Below are 22,722 nucleotides of genomic sequence, written 5' to 3'. Positions count from 1 at the left end.
TATGTTATACAATAATTATTATATAATATCTATATAATTTATATAATATCTATTGTATTATATAATTTTTTTTAGATGAATAATATTACATATTATTATATTAATGTAATTTATACTATATATTATATATTAATGTAAATGTAATATGAATAATAATTTAAATTATTATTATATATGATAAATTATATTATATATATTATATATGATCGGTATATATCTATTCTATAAAACAGAGGCGAAGAGAGAGAACAGATTGAGAGACGAGAGACGAGAGAGAGAGAGAAGCAGAGACGAGACGAAGAGAGAGAGAGAGAAGCAGAAACGAAGGGAGAGACGAAGGCGATCGAGCTCGAGGTCGAGATCGACAGTGATCGAAGCCCTAGACGAAGACGATCGTGATCAACAGTGAGAGCCCTAATCGTGATCGATGATCGAAGCAACAGTGACCAGGTTCTCTTCCTTTCTCCTCTTCCATTTCTTTGCTGTCTGTAAAGTGCCGTGTCCGAGAGAGACGAGGTGAATCCGACACAGATCTCACACCCGCACCCGTGTCGTGTCGTGTCGACACGGGTACTTCGCCCCAAAGTGACGAGTCCATGTAACATAGCTCTTGATCAATTTGATTTTTGATGTGTTTCTCGGGAGCCCATAGAAGTCGGGTCCGTTAAAGCTTGTAAAGGCTTCTAGCTTGTCAAGTGCACCAGCCTTAACATTGAGAAGAAAAAATAAAATAAAATAAAATAATGTTGGACAATGTAAAATAGATTTTATTAAAGCACCTTGTCATTGAATTATGAAAAAAATTAAGTCAAACATATTACCAAGAGAATAAATTATGTGGTCGAGTTACACAATAGTTTATCACTAAGTTTTCTAATGCACCAAAAGAAAGTAAAAACATGAAATTATGAAACGACTGGAACAAACATGATCAGAGGTGTACTAGGAGATATTACCTCTTCAAAAACCTTGGCATAGAGTGATAAGGCGACAAGGGCATTGTATATACCAGCACATCCGCAAGAACATTCTTTTTTTCATCTCTCATGAGGAGCACTATCGGTTCCAAGGAAAAATCTTTTACTACCACTTGTCACAGCTGACACAATAGCTTGTCCTAGGGGAAAAAACAATGCATGGGCTTAGACCAGGGCCACAAAAAGATAGACAAATAATTTAATCATGCAGAGCATAAGAAAGCAATATTGCATAGGAAAACAACTATCTAATTTCTTAAAGCATTTCTGGATTTTGTTACGAACATTATACTGGAGTAAATGCAAGTAAGCTTACCTTAAGAAATGCTTCAAAACTTTCATTCAAAATTATTACTAGTCAACATACACTAACTAGATAGGACAAGTGCCTTTTTGCAGCACAATTATATACTCTTTGAATTCTCCAATGTCATTCACTGTATGACCAACAACAAAATTGACATTATTACTATGCATTTCAGAAGTTTTTAATTTCACTACAAACAGTAATTCCATGAATTCTTTTCTGGTACTATTGTTGAAAGGTATAACCGAAGTTTACGCACAGATCATTTATCAGGGTCATATGTCTTGCAAAAGGGACAACCATGTGTAGGTTTGCAAGGTTATCTTATCTAAAGAGATTTTTCTTGTCGAATTCATTTCTCATAGTGCATAGAGGGAAGGTACTAAAACACAAACAGCGACAAAGAAAACAAGGCACATCAAGTGACACAAATCTTTAACCGTCCCAACTACCACAAACATCTGATTCATCATCACACCATTTAGGATACAAAAGTTACTCACGGCAAGGATCAACATGAAAGAAATAAATGATCGAATGAATAAATCATAACAATATCGGGTTTGCCAACATGAGAGAGGTAAGCTTCCATTACTGGTTAGTGAAAAAGAGTGTATGGAACATACTGTGGGTCTCTCTTTTTAGTACTGGAAGGCAGTAATTGTGTGGCTGCAATCCCACTTGAAAAAGGGAATTCCTATTAAGAACAAGATGTTGCGGCGTGACGGTTGCTGCAACAAATCCTAATAAGGGAAGAAATATATCATTTTCTTTTCACCAAGAAAAAGGGTCAAAGTAAATAAACAAATGTTAATGCAGAAAATACCACAAAATGTACCTTCACTGCAAGACTCAACAAACCTAACAGCATCCGCAGTAGTAACATGCTCCATCACAACCTTCAGCTGTGGAACCTTTGAATTAAGGGTCTTAGAACAGTGTCAATGAATACCCTTTCACGATTAAAAATGTCAACCTCAGGATCTGTAACCTCCCCATGAACCTGTAGATTAAAAACAAAAGAACTCTGATAAAAAATGGTATTTTCTTGTATTGGACAAACAAAACATGATAGTCATGTAGTCATGCTAGGTTGTGTTTAGCCAGCCCAAATAGTTTGGATTACGGCTTATTGAGTTGAGTTGAGGCTGTGTCTTTGAAAAATAAACAAGATATCCACTTATGAAGCAGCTCACATCTTACAGCCTGTAAAGTTGCTCTAATGAAGTGTCATTTGGCCTTCTGCAATTATGCCGTAGAAGCAGATATCATATGCCTATTGACGACCAGAAGGAACTCATTTCTTTTTTTGATAAACTTTTTAAGACTCAACCAGGGTTTGGAAATAATACAAGGTCAGTTTTGCCCAAAATCATAGGTTGCGTTTGGTAGACTTTTAGAATTATGATTTGAGAATAGAGTTGTATTTTGAGTTTATGAGTTTTGGAATTATGATTTGAGTGTGAAAATTTTGTTTGGTTATGAGTTTTAAAAAGAGTTTGAATTGAGTGATGTGATATATAATATTAAAAAGTGGGTGTTTTAAAAAGTGTTTTAAAAAGTGGGTGTGAAATTAATTTTCTAAACCTGTAACCAAACAACACACTCAAACTAAGGGGTGGAATTAAATTTCAAAAGCTCTACCAAACAGAGCCATAGGTTTGCCTGACACTTTCAATCCAATGTTTTGATGGACAAGCATCACGCATAATATTCATCTTACGTTCTTATAAAAGCTAAGAATAAAAACACAAACTAAAGTGGATTGGACCCAAGGATATCAATCGATGATTGCATCAAGTACTTTTGCAACAATCATATTGAGTCTTTTGTAGTTTTGAGATTTGTTTTAAGGTGCTGGGACCCAACAGGAGAATATGAGAGTGGATATGTCCCTATAGTGCGACACTATCACTCTTGAAGCCGAAAGCAAACTAGGAAAACCTCAGTGAATCCGCCATGGCAGTCCACAGAGGACTCATGGTATTTGTGGGTGGCAAAATAACCTACAAAGTAATTGGTTTTGATTCTTCCTTTGTTTCCATTTGTCTTACCAAGATATATATATATATATATATATTTTGTTTAGAGTTCTTTCGATGTTGTCTAAGGATGACCTGACAGGAGCCTTGCACTATTAAAAACACAATATGCATTGGAGTAACCTGCTTTAAGATAGAAATCCCTAAATGGTGTTTCAAAATATCAACACCACATGAAGCAATGTTATTTTCTTGATGGATAAGCCTAACATTCACCGATGAACAATGCAATTGATCCTAAGAAATTAATTTAAACTGTCTTTATGTTCAAATTTATGTTCTTAATAACAACCTAGAAACGATATTGCAAACATGATTAGTGGAGAAATGCCCTCAACCACCTCCCCCCCCCCCCCCCCCCAAAAAAAAAAAAAAAAAAAAAAAAACACACAAAGTGTATTAGTTTTTCACAACTTTAATCGAACAAGTAGATGTTTACTAGCTAATTAAAATTAGTGAAATTACCAGAAGAGGCATATTATGCTTAACCATTTCCTCAAAAACAGGTAGACATTTCCCAAATAAATCTGTTACACCATCTTGAGAATTTGTTGTAGCACCAGCAGGGTACAGCTTTACAGCATATACAACCCCACTACCTCCTGTTACAGCAATCACCGTGTTCATTTCAACCAAGCATGAAGAAATAAGTGATAAAGAAAAAACCAAATTTTATCCTACTTGATAAATTGACTAAGTGGTTTTTAAGAATGACAAGGACTAGCCAACCTACATGTCATAAACTAAATGAACGTATTAAACTTCAGATACTTTCAAAATTGAGATATTGCTTGGTTATTTTGAAGCCATGAAGTTAACCTGTAGCAGAAATTTTGGTTCAATGAAGATCCAAATTTCCAAGCACAAGTTATTTGCCAAGATACCAATCTACAGCTAGCATCAATTAATAATTTAAAAAAAAAAAAAAAAAAAAACAGAACATCCCCACCATTATAAAATTTGGCGACATTGGAAAATCAAAAGACCCAACTGAAAAATTCAAAAAAAATAAATTAATGCACATATTGAACGTGCCTTTCAATATTAATCAAAACATCTCACCAGACTGAACTCTTAAATGTTGAAGGTTTCCTTTAAATCTATTAAGTTAATTATGAAATTTATTAAGTTAATTATGCAAATCAATAGCTATGCTGATAATACATAACATCGTCTGCCCCATTTGTAGCCACAATTGATTTCCCTAGAGGAAGAGAAAGTCAATCCCAAATAGCAAAAAAAATATAACAGTTTACTAGGAAGCATAGAACAAAGGTTCCTGACTAAAAACTGTGTTCTGAACAAAAACACTGAAGTAACAAGGAAAAAATGAGTTACAGAGAAGTGCAATTGATAGCTTCCGTCAAGCTTCAATAAGTACATATTGAATTAATATGCGACTCAAGTAAAATCTAATAATCTTCAGAATGTTAAGAACCTAAAAGACTATCAGAATGCAAGTTGTAGGTAATACTCACTAGCAAGTTTGATCTCCTCACGAGTTGTGGTATCTGTCAAGTAAAGTGTCATAAGAGGTATGAAGTCACTATTTGCAGGCAATGCTTTCAAGATGGATTCTCGGTAAGCCACTGCTGCAGCTGTTGTCTTGATGGGAGGTTTTAAATTTGGCATAACTATTCCCCTTCCAAAATGAAATGCACTGTAGGCATAATGAATAGCAGATAAAATACAAATTATAACTCTTCACAACTAAACTAAATTCATAAAGAAAAAATAAACTAACGATACTTTGAATCAGTATCTGAATAACAAAAATTCCCCTAACTAAATGAAAGTATACAAAACAAATTTTACAATTTTTCTCCCACAAAATTACCTGTGAGAGATAACAACTTCAAGAAAGACACCATCACGGAGGTGAAGATGCCAATCATCTGGTTGCATTATAGAAAGCTCCATCTTGGCTCCTTTGGCTTTTAACTGATTAAGCCCCCTAACATTTGCAAAAGGTAAAGTTGATGCCTATAACATAATGAATGTCACAATCAGTTAGATATAATTTTTTTAGAAGACTAATGTTGAAGGAAAGTGCAACAAAATGAAGACCATTACAATCCCTGTCCTCATCTTGAATATCATATGTACAATCTTGTTTAATATCAAAAAATGTAGTGTCAATTGTTGATTTTTAACACTAGAACATGATTTGCAAAGTTATGATAATGTACCTTGTGATTCTAACACAACAATTGTAAGACAACCACTTTGTATGCTTCACTTTCATTTCATATTTTGACATGGAAGATGCAAGCAGACACATGACTCAACTAAAATTTATCATACTTCAACACAAGAAAGTCCAGAACCAATCAGCATCTTTATTATGTGTCATTTCCCTATTTTAAGGAGAAACAAGAACAATCTTGTCAATGATCAAGTCACATAATTGTTTGACACTCAAACAATTCCAAAAACTAGGGAATATGATGAAAGAATTTGTTACTCATCCTTTTTACAGGCATACTGAGTTTACACAATGGCTGAGGACATTAAATTATGGTTGGGAAAACATGCCACTAATATTTGATACAAAAGCTTTTGATATATGAGCAGGCTCCTAGTACAGGGTTTTTTTATCAGATTAACAGTCCATTAATGTAACCAAGCACCAAAATCAAATTCTTCAACATATTCTTCATGCAAAATCCACGACAAAGTTAATTGTAGTGGGACTAATTAATCATAGGTGGTCCTTCATGGAAGTCCATATACAAGAAGCATGGACAAGGACACACTGACACAAAAAATTTCAAAAAATGTAGGGACACAACGCATAGGACACGTGCAAAACTTATGGGACACGTATACTTTTATATATTTATTATATGTCATCCATAAGGATAAGAAATTATTATATATCATGAATATGAATTTTTAATTCAAAAATAATAACAAAATGCAATGTAAGACTAATTTATGAAGTCTAAAAGAAGAGAATAGGTATACATGTGCATTGTTTTTCTTTATCATTGAATTCCAAATTGTTGTAATCAAACTTCTAATGTGCTTTATTTGTATCTAAACGATACACATATGTTCCCAAGTGTTCTAGGAAATTTTAAACAATAGTTGATCATGTGTGTGCACCGAGTGTCGAGAAATATCCGATGAGTGTTGTGTCATGTCGGTGTTTGACAAAGCACAGCTCGACATGACATGACACATTCTTGGAAGCGTCCATGCTTCTTACATCAATATGCTACTGTAATATTACCATCTAACATAGTTTATACATATTACACACCATGCATATGCAGCAGGAGCTCTCTGTTTTGCATTGGAGAATAGATGAAATAACCACCCAGATTCTGCTTTCAAATTTGCTGAGTAGTTTTTACACACACACACACACACACAAAAACAAAAACAAAAAACAAAAAAAAACAAATCACCAATTTTGCATTAAAGTTGTGGTTAACTAAAAGAAAAGTACATACTTTGTACGGCAATGCCAAAGTCTTTTATCATTCTCTATGTTGCTCCTAAGGCTTTTGCTGAATATGATTGTCTTCTCTGTTGAAAGTAAATCAGAAAAATCAAGTGCCCAAATTATATATTTCAAAAATAATCCCATTTTGGGTGTCTTACAAATACCAAACATTACTTGTTCCTATCTGTAGACTATGATTTGAAGGGTTGGCAAATATAATTAGCCCAATCTCATGTCAGTTGCATGAAACAAAATCACATAAATAGTTTCAATAAGAGAATGAATTGGAATTTTCTCACGTGGCCTGATCTTATGCATCATGTAGGATCACGTGGTTGGGCTGTCATTAAGTCAAGCCAAGTTGAGTAGTCGTGCACGATGAAAATTAGTTGTGCTCAAGATCAACAGAGAATTGTGGCTAAGCTCGGCTTAGTTAGCAGTGTTGGGAATCGAATTCAAACATGTCTATATTTATTTTTTGTAAGTCCAAAGTTAGTGGTCTTTGACTTATTCAAAGTAATGGTATGTTGTTTGAAATTATGTAGGGATGTCAAGTGGTGTCAAAAAATCTAGGATTGTTGGATTAGGGAAGACTGATTGTTATTGTTCATGGGATAGTTGCTATTTTTCAAACGTGTTTAGTGTTTCTTTTTCAATCTCTATGTCTAGCATATATTTCTTTCTATTGTAAAAATACCACAAGCAGTTGGGCAACTCGAGCTTTGCATGTCTCAATTCGATTGTATAAACGACCCTAGCTTGAGCTCCCAGGAATAAAAACAATGCAACTCACACATATCAAATGTAAGTCATTAAGATACAAAAGAGAAAAACTACAAGACCAACAACAACAACAACAACAACAACAAAAAATGGACCTTTCAAATGCTCTGAATAAGCTAACTGGATGGACAATCACTAGCAACCTCAAATATGCCTCCATAATTCCAAAACCTTAACCCACCATAACCCATAAGCATTCACTGTAATATCAAAGAAACCCCAAAATTAGAAGGGAAAAAAAAACCTTTTGAATAACGATATAAAAAATATATATACATACATGTATAGGAATTTAGATTTGTTAAAGGGGTTTGGTGTTTTGGTCATTGGGCTGTGTAGAGATACGGTGATTTGAACTCTAGGGTGTGTTGTGAAGCAGAGAGAAGAAGGAGTGAAAGAGAAAGAGTTATAACAGTGTTGTGGCCGGCAAGTTGGGCAGCGAACAATTCTCATTCAGTCCTTGTAATTGCACATAATTCACATCAACATGAAAAGCACCGCTAAATTCAAAAGAGTTCGAGCAATAGCAAATTGATGACCCAATTTGTTCTGGTTTGATTTCAGACCAAAACAGAACAGAAAACAAAAAGCAATTAATTTTAGAGTAACCCATCCCAAATTTCTGAAATTGAGAGAGATGGTCGAATACAAGTTTGAAATCTCTGTAATTTTAGGAGCTACTGAAATTGATACAAGTTTGGAGTATGAACCTGTTGAATCTTTTCAATAACAGCTTCTTGAATCCCAATGCAACCACTCCTCGTCGGCGGCGGCGGAGCAAGGCGGCGACTCCTAAGCGAGAGTTCCTCTCTCTCTCTCTCTCTCTCTCACAAAACAGATTTTCTTTTCTTGATTCCCCACTAAAACCACGTCGTTTTGGTGAGCAATTGATCTCCAACCTTGGTTACTCAACAGTGAAACCACTCCACCCGATCACTTCAGCGAAACACTCTAGAGGATTCGAACGCGAACGGCCCGTTGGCTCATTCATTTCGTTTGATTCAATCTTATATTTTCAAAATTTGAAAAAAGTGTTTGGCTTCCCCTCAATTCAATTGGATACCAATTGGCGGGTGATACGAATTGAAAAGTATTATTGGCTCTTTAGAGATTCATTATTAATTTTATTTTAATAATTTGAACTTGTAAAATTTGTTAAATATTATATATTTATAAAATGTTACGTTAATCAAATATCGATAGTTTTGTCACCAAATCAATTTTGTATAATAAACAAAAATGAACCGTGAAAAAATAAACGATTGATAGAAATCTGATCTGATGAAATAACTATCGATATCCGATTAACATAATTTTTTGTGAGCATATAATACTTGACGAGTTCTACACATTGAACGGTTCGGATTATCGAAACGAGACCCGTGGCAAAACTCCATGGGCCTAACAATACTCTCCAGTCCGATCACAAACTGAAGGGAAGCTAATCCTTTCAAAAAAAAATTATTTAATTTATAAGGTCGAGTTAAGTCAATATTTTCAACTCAATATATAAATGGTTGGGTTTCAAATTTATACTTTCAACACAGCCAGACAAACTTGCTATAAAATTAATTAATTATAATATATTAAAATATTTTTTTTGTTGTTGAGATCTACACTTTATTTTTATTGATTTTATTAAAACTCACATTTGTGGTGATATTTGATTGAATTTATTTGACAAATCTTTCAATTTATAATGATATCAGTATATTTATTTAAAAAATATAATGTGATTGAATTTAATTATGAAATGTTTTAATTTTTTTTTAACATATAGCTCGATGGGTAAGTTTGAAATTTATAATTATTTCTTAAGACAAACTTAGACAAAAATAGAGGCCCAATGTAAAGATCGGACTGAACTTGGACAAATATAAAACTTTTTATTATGTAGTGTCGACCCAATCCGAACCGACTCGGACTGACAAATGACCACCTCTAGTAGGAAGAGGTAAGCTATTTTGGCAGTAAAATAAGGTAAACCAAGGATATTATAAAAGTATCTTATCATGACATTGGACTGTGTTCAGTTCATGAATTTGAAAAGAGATTTGAAAAAAAATATATATGTGAAAATAGGTGAATTTCACTCACTTTTTTCCTTCCCTTTCCAAATCTCTTCGTAAATCCTTAAACCAAACACAACACAAGGATTGTTTTGGTAATTGAATTTTTTAGTACCTTTTAATTTTTTACAAAAAAGATGTGTATAAAATAAAGGGTTTGGCTTCTCAACTTGAGATAGCGTTTGGGTTTGGTAGATTCATTTTGGAACCGATTTCGGTGATTCGAATCGTTACCTTTTTAGACTCGTTGAATAAAATATTCATGTAAAAAATTAAGATGATTGGATACCAGTAACTATATGTTGGAATCATATTTGCTTTAAAAAATGAAACAAATATGATTCAAACATATAGTTACCGATATTCGATCATCTTAATTTTTTACATGAATATTTTACTTAACGAATCCTAAAAAGTAAACAATTTGGATCATCAAAACAAGACGTGTGGCAGACTCCATAACTCCCTCAAATTCACCCATGTTGAGATGTGAACATGAAAAAAAACTTAATCTAAAAATGAAAATAATTTTTTTATAATAATCTTTATACTTTTAAATTAAAATAAAAACTTCCCAAAACAGACCAAAATGCTCTTGCATGTCCTAGGATGTCAGTGTTATTTTAGAAGGCAGTGGCTTCCCTCCGGTCCCAGATCGGACAAGAGGGTGCTGTTGGGCTTATGGGGCCCACCACAAGTCTCTTTTTGATAATTTAAACCGTTCAATGTGTAAAACTCATCGAGTACTATATGCCTGTAAAAATCATGTTGATCGGATATCGATAGCTAACTCATCAAATCAGTTTCTATCAACTATTTTATTTTTTCACTGTTTTGTTTTATACAAAACTAATTTCATCACGTAGCTATCGATATTCGATCAATGTGATGTTTTACAAGCATATAGTACTCGATAAGTTCTACACATTGAACGGTTCGAATTATCAAAATGAGATCCGTGATGGGTTCACACGGACCTAATAGTACCCTTAAGTCCGATCTGGGACTGGAGGGAAGTTAGGCCCATTTTAGAAAGTAAGAAAGACGGCGGTATGATTTTATTGTTATACACCAAGGTTGCCAGTGTAATTCATCATAATTTTTTTTTTTTTGTGAAAAAATAACGTAACATTGGTATTTGGGGTTCATATTTACAAATTAAAAGTTTTTTTTTTTTTTTTTTGGAATTACACCTCAAATAATATTGAGACATTTACACATAAGTTTTAATTTATGAACTTATGCTCTATTAAGTTTTAACTAAAATTTTTTAGATATGCAAATCCCATTAAATTTTTAATAATCGAAATTGCCCTTTAAATAATAAGTGTTCATCATTTATGGTTATCTATAAAGAAATATGATGATTTGACATTTATTTTTATTTTCAAAAATTTAAAACATTAATTTTCAAATTGAAAAAAACTAAAAAAAAAATTTATGTGCAAAAAAAAAATTAAAAAAAAATTTCTTTTTTTTTTGAAAAAATTGAATTATTTTTTTGTGCAAAACTGAATGTTTTGTGTCTATAGAGGAGTATGATGATGGAACATTGATATGCAAAACTAAAAAAAAAAAAAAAAAAACCATTAAAAATGAAAAAACAGATGATGCTCTCGATTTTATTGGATAGTTGAATCAAACTAATAAGTAGGACGGTAAAAACGTTTAATATCATGCTCTTTTTTTTTCCCCCCTTCAGTTAGTGAAACAATTATCTACAACATTACTATGCAAAATTGATAATATTCTTAGTTTTAAAAATTAGAAAAAAAAAAAATTGATAATATTTTCAATTTTATTAAATATGACTTATTGGTTTAAAAAATCTTAGATAGGGCTTGAGCTACCATAACATTTGTAAAAAGGATTTTTAGATAATTAACTCAATAATTATATACAAAAAGGTGGAAATTACCTTTTAATTTACGAAAATAACCTCTTCTTTTTCTTTCTTGTAATTCTTGTACTACCACTGACAATCACTCCTCCAATTTCCCTAAGGCTTCATTTAAGAAGTGAGTTGGATTTTTGACTTTTTGGGTTTTTGGCTATTTTAGCTGGTGACTAAAAGCCTCGTTTTGGTTGGACTTTTTGATTTTTTGACTTTTATGAGAGAAAAAATGAAATAATTATAGTTTGAATATAATATTTTGTCTTATTGACATTTTAACTTATTTGGTCTTTTTGTGACTATTTTAACCTGGTAGCCTATGCCAAACGAGGGCTAAGTCTTCTCCACCCTCTCTCGTCCTCCTCTTTCATTTCAAACCCCCTTCTTACCCACTTTCCCACTCCTCCCCTATCATCTTCCAACTATGTTAATAATATACTTCCATCCAACACAAGTAATACTTGCACCTAACAAAAATTTGCAGTAGTGGAAAAGGTGGTGTGAGATCTCCACGAGCAGGGGTTAGAAGGTTCTGGGTGGTTCCTGTTGAAACAATTCATCTTGAATTTTTCAATTGGTAGTCTTTGGGTCTTCAAAACTTGGTAATGAACTTGTCTATGTAGAGCAGAAATATGATGCTTCAAGTCGTATTACTTGGTCGCTTTCCTAAAGACAATATTTGCACCCACCAAAAGGTGTGCAGGGGGTTACAGCAAATTTGCCTCCAAGATGAAGCCTGATCTGAAAATCAAGTCTACCGGTGTCTGCACTGACGATAGTAGATCAAAATACTCTTGATATAATCAAAAAAACCAAGACACTGATAATCACTACAACAAAAAGCACATTTCGCGACCATTTTTAGCAACCAAATTGGTTTTAGTCGCTAATGACAACCATTTGGTGACCAAATTACAACTTGTCGCCAAAGGATGAAGAATTGGTGACCAATTGAAATATTTGGTTGCGGAAGCTTTTTGGCGTGGGGCGAAAATAAGCGCGAGAAGAGGAAAAACTTATGGTGACTATTTATTTATCTTTGGCGACCAATATATTTGTCGCTATAAATTTATCTTTGGCAACAAGCCAAAATTGGTTGCCAAATCTTTATCTTACCTAAAATGCTGCTATTTTTTAGGCTAACGATTTTTTTTTTTTTTTTGGAACAGAAGCTAAAGAAATTTGTTCACCAACCCTTTTCATTCGACTGTCAGAAAATTAGACCTAAAGGCCCCTTTTCTCCTATTCTCCCTCAATTCTATCGCTTATCTCAGTCACACACCGTTGCTCTATCGCACGCCCATCCAGCCTCCGGCAACCATCCATACCAACACCAAGTATGTTTTTTCTTTTCTCTCACTCACGGTCTCACTCTTTTACTGCTCTCTCTCTCTCTATCGGTGGAGCGTAAGAGCTCTTCCCCCTCTCTCCTCTTACTTGATCTCTGCTTTTTCCCAAATTATTAAACCTTAATAACCATATTTTATTTGCATGATTTCTTTAAATTCATTATGATTTGAACCTCTACTCCATATTCAAAATCTATTTGCTATATCAGATTAGGGAAAACTTTAGATTGGTTTTTTGGTTGAAGAATGGTGGTTGTTTTGTGGACATCAAACTCTGTATAATTTTTTTTGAATGAATAGCATTTTTTGTACATCTAAACTACTATAATGTTTGTGTCTCAGGGTTTGGGTTTATTTGATGCCTGGGCTCAGGGCATCTTATGGTTGATGAATGACCTTCACTTGCTTGACAAAATGCCAATGAGAATTTTGTTTTTTTTTTTTAAATTTCTAAAGATGGTGTTTAGTGAAATAATTGAGTCCAAGAGATCTATTTGGCTTGTTTTGAAGTCACTGTATTGATACTTTGGACTTAGGTATGTGTTTGTAATAGTTTTTTGGATGGGCAGGTTTCATAATCAATGTTTTGAATCATAGACAACTCAGGCCTCGTTTGGGAACCAGCCGTTTAGCCAAAAAGCCAAAAAGTTACTAAAAAAGCCAAAAAATCAACAACCCATACCAAAAAGTCAAAGATTCCCTTTTCTCTCTACTTTTTGCACATCTTTTCGTAAAAAGCCAAAAAGTCCTCCCAAACATACTTATTTTTTTAAGCTCATATTTTAGCCAAATAGCTAAAAAGTTACTAAATTAACTTGTTTCCAAACGAGGCCTCAGTTTAAATTAAATAATCCTTTTACTAAATTTGCATTTTTTTTCCCTTTTTTGGGTTAGGTGTGGTTTTTCTATCCTTTTCTTATGATTTGGGTGCCAGTTGATTGAACTTCCATGGATACACTACTTGAGAGTACAATTACTTACAGGGATTTGTACTCAGCATATATAAAAGAATATGAATATTCATTGGTGATATGATGTGACATTTTATTCATGGGATTAGAGAATATATAGATGTGACTAATGTTATAAAGATGTACCACACTCACATAGTTAAATGTAATTTTTGCCATTATTTCAGTATGCTTAGTTACTGTTTGTGTGTGTGCACATGTGTGAAAGAGAGATCAAAGAGGACTACTTACCTATTGGATATTAAGAAACACTTTATTATCAAATATATTTTCTTGAATGGAACTAAGAAACACTATGAAATTCAGTTATGACTGAGTACCCTCTTTCCACTGGTTTCACCCTTTATTATCAAATATATTTTCTTTATGAATCTCATGCTCGGAATTAACTATCTATTACTACTATAATCATCCCATTATGTGATCAAGTTGATAGCCTCAACTACTTGTATTTTCAAAACAAAACAAAAAAAAGTTTACTTGTATTTTCAGGAATCATTCCTAGTTTCACCAAATCAAATTTGCCCATTCTTGTAGTAGTTACATGTTGGCATTGGTCAGAAACATGCACCGTTTGATCAATAGCTTGTGTTAATAGAAACAGTTTGATTATTTCCACATGATCAAGTTGATAGCCTCAATTACTTGTATTTTCAAAAAAAAAAAAAAAAAAAGCTTCACATGTAAAAAGAGGCTACTTTCTTACCTATACCACTCCCATGGTGAGCATTTCCAATGATTCAATAATTAAATGAATAGTGTCAAAATGATGTAGTTTAGCGATGTTGATTCAATGTGTAAATACTATTTCTTCTATATTTCTGTCAAAATGCCAAACATAAATGCTATATGTGGGGCCATCATGAGATGTAGAAACAAAAGAGCTTATCGAATTTTAGCTATAGCTACACCTTGTGCTAAATTTGGCACAAAGTTTAGCAATGCTAAAATATAGCACAAGGTTTAGCTAGTCATTAGAGAGCTCAAAATTGAGGTTCTTGCTATTTTTTCAGCAATAACAAGCCTTGTAGCAGAGATGCACCATGTTGTTTTGGCACAACTGACTCCTATATCCATTTTTAACCATTGGATTTATTTCTCAAAAAGTATCTAGTGATCATGATTGTGACTCCTATATAATGGATTTGGCTCAAGGACTTGGCACACCATTGGTGAACTTTGTTTTGCTTGTTTTTATACTTATTGTATAAATATTGTTTGATTTAATTCAATGTAATAGATATACAGCGGGTGTTTCATTCTGGGTCACTTCATCCGCAACCTCGAGTGAGTGCTTTTATTTATATGCATAGTTAAACAAGTATGCTGACTGAAGTTATGTATATTGATTGATCCATCAATGTCTAATTATGTTCTTGCTGGGAAATTAGGATCCAGTGAGTGTTTATACTTTTATGCATAGTTGAACAAGTAAGCCGACCGACGAAACTTGTTTTGACTGATCCATCATTGCCTAGCTATGTTCTTGACTTCTTGTTGGGAGTTTAGGATACTTTTCAATATGCTTTCATGTGGATTATGTGGTGATATCGTGGCGTTGTGTATTTAAAGCATTTTGGCTTTTGAACTCTAATAATGCCATTATTTATAAATTACTTTGTTGATTGAGTTCTCTTTGTATGGCCTTGGACTGTCAAAATTTTCCCCGTCTATCAAGATATATACAGAAAAATTCACACATATTTTAATGCGACATATTATAAAAAAATGTTTCATATGTGGTGTACCCACTTAATTGTGTTTGTATTATGAAGCTACAATTTTCAAATTTAGTGTTAAGGTTTGAAAGTTCTAATAGGGAACTTTTTCAAATATGATTTTGTCATTAGAAAGCATCTTTAGGTTGGAAGAGAAAATTTAGCTCTTGTTAAAATAATTGGAGTGGGCTCTACCAACAACAGCCCCAAGGGATGTTGTTAGTAAACTCCTGTCTCTTTGAATGTGTTATTTGTGTATATCTTTTAAGATTCTATTCATTAGTTGTTGTCATTACCTATTCTCTGTTGCTTTGGTTGCGTGTATTCTCTAACGAGATTGCTAATATGGTGGCAGATATTGTGTTTGCATGGATCCCCTGATGGACCTAGACAGTATGTTCTTATGATTTTCTGCAATATCTACAATATTTTCATGATGATATATACTTGGACAGGTTTTCTTATTCACAGATATGTTGCAGTCATGAATGCAATATTCTCTGCTCAGCGTTCAATGGTATGGTGTACTGTTCAATTAAGAATTTTTTTTTAATAAATAAACTTGAGATATTTTCTTCTCCTTGTTTTACTTTTATCAATTTGTTTTAAGTGGAGTAGAGAACTCCAAGTGTTTTTCTTGTTTTGTTTTCAATTAATATTTGTGTTAGTGCTAGTACTTAACCTTTGATTAAACCATGTAGTGCGAATTTAGGGGTTTTATCTTTCCCTAGTTTTATTGTCAAAAGCTCTTTTAGGTGAACTAGACAACCGAAAATTGTCTCTATGGTTTTCTTTTCGTTGTTCTGTTGCTGCTGCTGTGGTTCCCACAATTAATTTTGTAGGGCTAACAAATAATACTTCTATTTGTCATTAATACGTAAAGACGAGAATTTATCCACAAAAAAAATATATATATGTGAAGACAAGATTGGGATTGCCGTTTTAATGCTGTGTAAGTTCTTGGATATAATAGTATTATAAGCTAGACATTATAGTTATCAATCTTTTAACATGGCATTTGAAGATTGATAACAGCAATGTATAGATCTATTGCACTAATAATTTTAACATGAAATTTGAAGATAGATCCAATATAACGTATATCCAATATTGTTTTTTAGTTGGAAAGAAATATCCTTTTGATAAGGCAAGCATTTATGTTTTATGTTAAAGGGGTCTTTGGCTTAAGATGTGTATTTCTTAACTCAATTCACCAAAATTTGCTTTTTATAAAAGGAATATGGGTTGGGAATTGGATTTGACTTTTGGGTCATTAAATTTGAAATAGCATCCACAATCCAAGCTTTAAAATATTATTTTGGTAGAAGATTTATTAATCATAAGTGCTAGCTTCTTATTGTGATTGCATTACTGTTATCCTTTTGAGAATGATTTTCACAATCACTCATTGTGCTACTACTAATTTCATTACCACTTCGATTAACCTTTATAATTCCAACTTCTGGATCTAATGGACTGAGATAAATTGAGAGACAGTGTTGAGCTTCATTTTGTCATCTATCTTCTTTCAGTCTTGCTTTGCTTCTATATCTACAGAGCTGGATTTTAGCTTTCAGTAAAAGATCTTTTAGAGATTTATTGTGAATTCTATATTCTTTATATGGATTGGTCATTTTAACTTTTGATCAACCAGACTCAAGGTGAGAAATTTATCATGCATGAAGGCCTTTATATATGCCTTTACCAAAATAAATAAATAAATGTATGTTATTTGTGAGTTACTAATAAGATTCGTTTGGTTATCCCAACGAGTAAATATTTTCAATTTGCTTCCAACTGCAGGTACCAATAGATTATTGTGTATTAGGGGTACAACATTCTGCTTTCCTTCAGCAGGTAGCATATATTTATCATTTTATGTACATTCCTGCTGCCAAATGTTACAATATTGACACGAGCTCTTTGTTCATTTACTGAATGATAGTTATTCATGTTTGTGCAACAGGCTTCTTACATAATTGGAGGTGTGTATCTCAAGCCCCACCAACTAGATGGGCTTGTGGGTTAGATGTTTAGCGTCAAAATATTTGATTTTGTGTTTTTGAAAATATTTTGACATAGGATTTGGTAATGGATTTGTGGGTTTGATATTAATAGTTTGTAAGTATTTTGGTATGAATGTTTCAGATTGATAGAGAATTGCAATTATGTTTATTGGGATGTTTAATAGCTATTATTTTTAAATTATTATGAATGTCTTGCACAGGTGTATTACTATTACATTGCATGTGTATATGTTGTATATAGAAAAATAGGTGTTTTGGATTATTTTGAATAAGAAAATTATTAAAATCCAAATTTGTGCAGTGAGTTTTTAGTGACAGGTGATATTTTGGTCGTTGTTAATATATTTGGTGACAACATATTGTTTTGTCGCTAAAAGTTGGTGGCTATTCCAAGAACTTTTAGCAACCAAAGCTTAGTTGTTGTTAAAAAGTTGATTTTTAGCGACCAAATTAATTTTGTCGCTAAATAGTACTTTTGGTGACGAATTTATTTGTCACTAAAACTACATAGCCTATCCAAATCTTAACCTTTTAGTGAGAAATTAGAATTTTACAGCGACAAAATATATAATTTTTGGCGACCAATTTTGCTTGTCGCTAAATGCTTACATACGATGACAATTTGTTAGTTGGTCACCAATACTTTTAGTGACAGGCCTTTGGTGACCAATTGGATACTTGTCGCCAATTCTTTTGGTGACAAAATTTGTACTTTTGGCGACTAATTTTTTGGTCGCCAAATATGCTTTTGTTGTAGTGAATCAAATTTGCAGAACTTGATTACCAGTAAAAAAAAGCAAAAATTTGCTTAAGAAACTCTTGATTGAAAACTCAAAATCAAGAGGGAGGGAGGGAGGGAGGGAGGGAGAGAGAGAGAATTGCAGGAATGCTTTTGAATTTTTTGGATGGAATGAAATAGCTGATTTCGCAACCTATTTATAGGCCTTAATGGATCTGATCGAATGGTCATGCCCCTTGATCGTATCCGATCAGATTTGATCGTTGGATCAATGATCTATGGTGCAGATCATTCTCACACCGAATAGCTACCTTGACTAATCACACCTGATCATGATCGGGTGCCATCTCATCCATACGATTGCGCGCATGTCCAATCAACGGCTATGGTCAAACCGCTCCAGATCGGACATGCAACCACTCGATCGGTTGGTTGACTCATTGCCAACGGACGCCACGTGGAGCTGACTATATTCCACGTCACTCATTCCACGTTGGATCCATGTCATTGCTCCAACTTGTCCGATGCAAACAGGAAAGCGCCCTCATGGTGCCTTGCGCCTGTGCTAAGTGCAAAGTGCGCTATCAAATGCCACACAACCCATGCCACGAGCGCGCGCGTGCAGATGATGCGAAGCACCCTTGCGGTGTGGGTGCATGCACACTAGCTTTCACCTCACAATTCCATATTCAAAGGAATATTCTATGTAACACTTTATTAAGTGCTCCATATTTTCCTCTCTTTCTAATGTGGGACAAAGTTCCTAAGCTTATTTCAAGCTTTCCAAAGAAAAACAAGGAAGGTTTTGAAAACACCCAAAAATTAAACTATACATTTTAAAAACTATTTTGAAAATTCCCCAACAGTTCCAATGGCTAGGATGGAGGAGTTAGAGAATTTTTTTTATAAAATGATAGAACAGGCACCTCACTTTGCAAAATTTTAAAATTGACAGACATCAATTTTAAAGACCTTTTTACATGGATTATATCTAATATGAATGTCTTTTATGAAAGGTATTACTAATTTTCCCTTTCTAATTTCCCTCATAAAAATTAATATAATGAAACTTTGTAATTGAACCAAATAAAAAATTTATTACAAAAAAAAGTAGAAACTTTGTAAACAAAAAGAAACAAAAATATACATATATGTATATAGCAAGAGAGGGAGAGAGAGAGAGAGGATTAGAAAGACTGTAATGAGAGTAGATATTGATGATACGAAAATGATCATCACATTACCATCCATTATTTCATCATATTCATATTCTGTCTACACACACGTACAAACATATCTCACTGTTCAAAAATAAATTGACAGAAATTACATACACACTGTGTGAGTGATTTTCCGTTCACACTGCCCAACTCAGTATTCAGCTGGAGAACAATGGCAAAATAGATGACACCTGGCTAACCTGTAGAAAGAGAAGATTCCGGCGGTGGTTCGTCCACCCAGGGACACTCCGACGATCAAGTCAGTATATCTCTCAAAGATAATCAATAGTGCAAATCTCACTATTCAGAATATAAATTGCGTACCTTAAACCCATGGGGGTGCCTCTCTTTTATAGCTAACTCAATCCTTGTCCCAACAGTAGCCTAGCTCTAATGGACTTAGGATTACTATTTATCTTGGACTTCTAGTAGGATTGGGATAAACTTCCTCAGAGTCTTATCCTTTCACAACTGCAGTCTTCCCCTTTTCTAGGACTCTTGTGCCTTACCTGCTTATCTCAGATTCTGATATCTTCGGAGGTAACCTCGGCCTTGCCAAGATAACCTCGGCATCACGACCAGGACACGTGGCACCTCGGCTGACACGTTGGTGTCACCTTAGCCACGTGTTGGTATTTAGAAAATGCCCCCTAGGTTCTATTACTTCGGCATTCTGAGGTGATGGAACCTATATCGGTACCTCATTCCAGTACGCCGGCTTAAATTATTTTAGCCGAGATCATTGTTTAAGGCCGACACGTCTTCTTAAAGAACAAGAGTTCCAATGAACTCCTTTATGCGTATGAGCTGTCAAAACATCACTTTTCAGCCGTTTCATTCACGCGTTTTATCCTTATTGGATCGTGCTTGTGACGCGCCAATAAACCGTCTTGTCTGCATGCGCCGTCTGACACATTCGCTGCTCTAGGTGCATTTAATTTGATTTCGTCGTCTTTTCAAGTTTTAACAAAAACGTTTCCCTCTTCTTTCATTTCTTCACTTTTCATTCGATTCATTTGCTTTTTCTCTCTCTAGCTCTTGAATACGCCATTGTTCTAGACCTCAAGCTCTGCAATTGCCTTCATTCCTCCTTCTAGTGAAGCTTCTGCCGTTCTGTTACTTCTGTAACCATTGTCTGACTTCGGCGATCCTTACACCGGCTTCTTTTCTTCGGTGAGTTTACTGTTCCTTTCGTTTTCAATTCTTTGATGCTTTCTATTACTTGCTGCCATTACTGCATTTGTTCAAACTTTTAACTTGTGAATCATACATCTGAATGTGTTTTTTCCACGATTTTGCCCTTGCCCATATCTTGAACACACGCACTGTTTCACCATTTTCCTATGCTTTTGCCACTGTTCTTGGCCCTATACTTCTTGTATTCTTTATGCTCTTGATGGACCATCTCTATTCTTGATTCTGAAACTCGTTCTTGTTTCTGTTTTTTGTGTCTTTTCCAGATTCGTGCCTTCAATCTTCATTTCCATAGACTTAGGTTTGGGATTTGTCTATAGAACCCATAATTTAGGAAAAAACTGAAACCTGTATTTACCTAAGTGTTTTGCTGAGGTCCCATTAACCCTTTCAAAACATCGTCTGAAATCCAACCCTTTCGATTAAGCTGATATCATGGGTATGTGGAAACATAGGGTAGACACCCCATCTAAACTAAAATTCTTTAGCTTTCCCTGTGGTAGCCTTCATTGAGTGTGGACTTCGGCTCCCACTCAACATCCTTTTCCGTGAAATACTTCATTATTACAAGTTGAACCCAATGCAACTTTCCATCAATTCCTATCGAACCATCAATGGTATCATAGCCTTAGCCAAACAAGAAAATGCTAGGATCACATTAGCCGACATCCAATATTGCTATACTATGTGTGGCCTTAAAAAAGACACTGGCTACGTTTACTACCTCAAGCCCAGGTCCACTGAATACAAAATCATTGCCGACCTCCCTGACTCTAACAAGGGAGCTGGGGACGATTATTTCATTACTTCGGGGAACTGGGAGTTCGCCCCAGATGAAGACCTCCATCTCTTCCCTCTCTTTAGATCAGTCTTTGTAGAGGGCAATGGTAAGAGCCCTACATTCATACCTACTTGTTGTTTAAAGTCTTTTATACTTTATCTATTTCTTAATGTCTGTTTTTCTTGCTGCTGTTCCTAAGCCACCAAAAGACTTTCGCCAATCTTTCATTCCTAGCAAGGATTTGAAGAAACTTTTGGACTTGCCAGTCCATAAACAGAAGGCTCCTCTGCTTCTCAATTTTATTCCAATATACAAGTCAGCTTTGCCCGACGTCCCTAGGAGGAAGAAGAAAAGCCTTTTCTCCACCATCTGCCACAACTCCTCAAACCGCGTCCACATCTCGGACAGACCAAGGGTCAACCTCTGATCCAGCTGAGATATCGTCAACCTCGGCTCCATACTTGATTCTAATATCCTAACGCCGCCGTCAACGCCGAACAGTTTCTTCTGCCGAGATGGGTCGCCCAAAACCAGTTGCCAAAGATCTCCTAGCTAACATTCCAACTGATGTTGACGCTCAGCCAACACAAACCCTGCCTTCTCCAAAGCCAAAACGAATCAAAAAGGCTCAACCAAAGGCAAAGGTGCCTCAGATCGATTCTGAGGATACCTTGCCTATTTCCAAACCGGCTCCAAGTGAGAAAACTGCCTTTGTCCCTGCGAAGAGGTCCGCCGGAACACTTCCATCCGATTCTACCAAATCCAAAAGGCCGAGGTCATCTTCTGCAACGACCTCGGGGTCTAAAAAGTCTTCTACCCCCTCGGCCCCCGAAATTACCTTGGAAGATAAGCCAGTCATGGCCAACGATAGCGTTGAGGACATTAACGTCGGCATAGCCCTCAGTACTGCTCTGCTTCTCCCCGGCGATCTTGACTGAAACGCCGGGTTGAGCGAGTATGAAAATTACGCTCTGATGCTTCAACGTTCTGTTCAAGTGAGTGTCCTTACCTGGCAATTTTTCCCTTTCCTGTACTTTAGAAGATTTTTCAATAACTTTTGTCTTGTGTTTTTTCAGGCCATCCAGCATGCCCATTCTTTCTCTGTTCAATCTTTTGAAAATCGAGAGAAGTTGGCCGAGATGAAGAGGGAGTTCTCTTCTCTTCAAAAAGCCAAAAAAAGCATTCAATCGAAATGAAGAA

General features: G+C 34.6%; 1 protein-coding gene and 1 pseudogene across 9 annotated transcripts in view; both read right to left on the bottom strand.

Moving 5' to 3' along the window:
- LOC114259518 (dihydroorotase, mitochondrial-like) overlaps positions 1-22,722 on the bottom strand; it is a 103,227-nt gene that overhangs the window by 4,907 nt on the left and 75,598 nt on the right. The gene's annotated exons all lie outside the window — the stretch shown is intronic.
- LOC114259519 (dihydroorotase, mitochondrial-like) lies at positions 265-7,648 on the bottom strand (annotated as a pseudogene). Its single transcript, XR_014338398.1, has 9 exons — positions 6,785-7,648; positions 6,592-6,670; positions 5,164-5,309; positions 4,805-4,986; positions 3,792-3,928; positions 2,123-2,287; positions 1,911-2,027; positions 957-1,117; positions 265-705 (listed from the first exon to the last, which is right to left on the bottom strand). The product of XR_014338398.1 is annotated as a dihydroorotase, mitochondrial-like (transcript).

This window comes from Camellia sinensis, chromosome 8 (genome assembly GCF_055761805.1).
Source record: "Camellia sinensis isolate YWXY chromosome 8, ASM5576180v1, whole genome shotgun sequence".
In the NCBI taxonomy this organism is placed as follows: Eukaryota; Viridiplantae; Streptophyta; class Magnoliopsida; order Ericales; family Theaceae; genus Camellia; species Camellia sinensis.
This window is presented reverse-complemented; position numbering and strand designations above follow the sequence as displayed.